The sequence below is a fragment of the Rosa chinensis genome, chromosome 6 (genome assembly GCF_002994745.2).
Source record: "Rosa chinensis cultivar Old Blush chromosome 6, RchiOBHm-V2, whole genome shotgun sequence".
NCBI lineage: Eukaryota > Viridiplantae > Streptophyta > Magnoliopsida > Rosales > Rosaceae > Rosa > Rosa chinensis.
The window spans coordinates 35,622,851-35,626,174 of NC_037093.1; the positions used below are offsets into that span (position 1 = coordinate 35,622,851).

A 3,324-nucleotide genomic window follows, 5' to 3' on the forward strand; every position below is an offset into this window, starting at 1 on the left:
TTAACCATTGCTGCCAACATTAGGAAAGAGGTGGTTACCAATAAGTAAAGAAATAACTATCTTGCTTCCACATATCGACAAAACTCACCAGTGATCAAAAGTAGGCCAGACGAAATCCATTTCAAAAAGACAACTGATAGGAGCATTTTTATGCGACGTTTTAATAATTATTTCCTCATATTTTTCTTAGTTATTTCCTTTATTTAATCATTTTTAATTTAGTTTTTATTTTATAGGTACATTGAAATAAATGGAGAAGAAATGAGCTGAAATGAAGAAATGGAGTTTTCCTGGTCCGACTAGGAATCCTGATGAGGCTAGGAAACCTGAAGGCATTAAGAGACCACATGATGACGTGGGAGATATTATGGGGAATTAAAGCTGATTTTGCCATGGGAAATTATGGAGTTAATGTCAAAAATCAAGAGATGATCAAGGATAATGATGAGATTTAAGGGAGAAAAAGTCCAAAACAAGTCCAGATTCATTCCTATTTTCACTCAAGAGTATTTTGGCCTAAAATTAAGAGAAAAACCAGATTAAATCTTGGGAAAATCAGCAATAATATATTTGGAAAGATTATGGGATTTATTTTGGAGGCTTCTGATTGGCTGGATGACTCAACAGAGCTGACATGGCATTCTGTGATTGGTCGAAGCTGTGTGGCATGATTGGATAGTTATTTGAGGAGATAAATCAGAAAATAATCATGCAATTAATTCAAAAATAATCTCCCTAAATCAAGGTGTTAAATTGGAGGTTTCTTATTGGTTGGATGACATAGCAGAGCTGACGTGGCGTTCTCTGATTAGCTAATGCTGTGTGGATCAATCTTGAAGACTTGGACACTAAGTTGTCATCCTCCTATAAATAGGAGCATTCTCTACACAATTCTACACACCAAGACACCATCAAATAGAAGAACAACACCACAACACCTCTTCATTCAGAAAAATTCTCTCCATTCTCTAGTTGCAAAGCTCTGCGTTTTCAAGCAAGGAGAGGAAGAAGAAGAATGAGCCGTGAAGATCATATCCTCCATCATCCACCTTGAAGGCTTGCTTCCAAGATTCAAGATCCAACCATCTAGCTCTCCATCTCCATCTCCACTCACGGTGTAATTCGTTCCTTTTCCTTGTAACCTTTTTGGTTTCCTTGTTTGATTTCGTATGAACTTGTTTCTAGTTAACAATAACGTTTAGGGCAAAGTTTGAGCCCAATTTCTATGTTTAAATAAAGTTTTCGAATTCTATAATTGAGATTCTAAGTTGCTTATGTGAGTTTGTTCGATTAAATTTGCTTTACAGAAAACTTTTTTATGTTTATCTTATTTGGGTCGACACTTATAGGATTTGCATGTAATTGGTGCTAGGTTTAAGAACATGAAATCAACTTTTTGTTTTGTGTAACTTGAATCGAAGTAGTAAAGGTTTTGGACAAAAACCGAATTTAATTAAAGAGGATTGCAATTAGGTGGACTTTTTCATACTAAGTTGCACACTTGAGTTGATAGCCTTTCTTTGTTCTTAATGCGTTAAACATGTCATGATTGACTAGCTTTCTAGGGCTTGATTACATGTTTGATAGGATTAATCTTTGTGCTTTCACTTAGGTTAATTAGCACTGAAAAGTAAAAAATGGGAAATTATTTGCTTTCGAATATTTCACATGATCAACTCCTTTCTCATGACTTAGATGAACAATTATAGGGTTTGAATCGAATTTGATTACATGGAATTGGTTTTGATCTTTGTTCCTTGTGTTCCACCTTTAACTTTTGATTTTATAATTCTTAAACCCCCCTTTTGTATTCATTTGTATATATTTTTATTCTTTGTTTTATTTTTGTAAATAATACTTTTTACTTTTATTAAATTGTTTTTGCAATTACAGGTGTACCCTCAATCCCCGGAATAGAACGATCCCTATTTGCTTATACTACTAACGATAATTTCAGGGTTAAATTATACGCTTACTTTTAGTGTATCAACAACCCCCTCTTGCCTTTCAACCTTCCAGCCAAAATGATGAGCGTAGTTACATGGGTAACGCTTGCCCTGCATATAAACACAATGGATAAATAAAAATGACATTGTGTTATGAAATCCAAAAGCAAGTACACTCCCTTTCCATCCTTCTGTTTGAGTAAATAATTTTTTCAGGTCTTCTTACTTTTCAGTTATGCTCCACTTTATTACAACATGTGATTAGGTTTGATTTGGCTATAGGATTTTGGAGATTTGCCAAATCTTACTACAATTTAATAAATTGATGAGCATAAATTATCAGATGTTCTTGTCTGCCTAAAATGAGATAGTTAGAATTGCCTAAACTATAATCTATCAGTTAGGTAGGTTTCTACACATACTATGGAATTCCCTGCAAGTCTAGCTATACATTCATTAACTTTAAATCAATAATGCTTTCCTTTGCCATTTTTTGAAATCAGACTGTTAACATTGATTCTCATGGCCTTTCACTAATAACAAGACTCAAGGTTAAAACCACATAATGTTTATTGAACTGTTGTTAGAAATAAGCAGTGACTCTTAACGTCTGTGGTATTCAATCCTCCTTTCTAATTTTTAAGAGATGGACAGGCATGCAGATTATACAAAAGAAAGAAAAGAAAAAAAATTGTATGTGCACAATGTTTATACTCTTCTATTAGTTTTAATATTCTCAATTGAGCATACGAAGATCTTAGATTGCCTTAAAAAAAAAAAGCAGGAAATATATGTGAAATTTGTGGTATAGGACACAGTTTACAAAGTTACTCGCCATCTGATGCTAACTTCCTAACAACTATAGCACAATGCTCAACATTGGGATCCTGATTCTTTACAAATCACCATATGAATATGCAGATCCTCCATGTGCACAACATTAGGATCCTAATTCTCTTGCCTGAAAATCAATCACAAACCAAATAAACAGAGGAAACTACCTCACAAAGAATCAAAAAGACAAAGACCCATACAACAAAGACTCATGCAATAATAAACACCAGCAACAAAAAGTTACTGAAAGAAACAGAATTAAAAAATTTGCAAAACCAAGACTTTGATCAAGTAGAGAATGGACTAATTGATCACTCAAATCGCTTTAATTAAATAGTTTAAGCTTTGATCCCAAATTCCAACCACCATTGGACTTCTTTTTCTAGAAGGAGAGATTCCTGAAGGCTTCAAATCCTCTGTCCCTATTTTTCTGTCTCCTTTCCTATCCCTCCATTAACATGTTGACATGTGTCATTTAATTCCAACTCACCTAACAGCCATCTAACTCTGTTGACTAAAAAAAAAAAATTACAGAATACAAATC

At 33.7% G+C, this 3,324-nt stretch overlaps 1 long non-coding RNA gene across 1 annotated transcript; it reads left to right on the top strand.

Moving 5' to 3' along the window:
* Positions 1-1,079: 1,079 nt before the first annotated feature.
* Positions 1,080-2,772, top strand: LOC121050254. Its single transcript, XR_005802484.1, has 2 exons — positions 1,080-1,117; positions 1,894-2,772. It is a non-coding gene; the product is annotated as an uncharacterized LOC121050254 (long non-coding RNA).
* Positions 2,773-3,324: the final 552 nt, after the last annotated feature.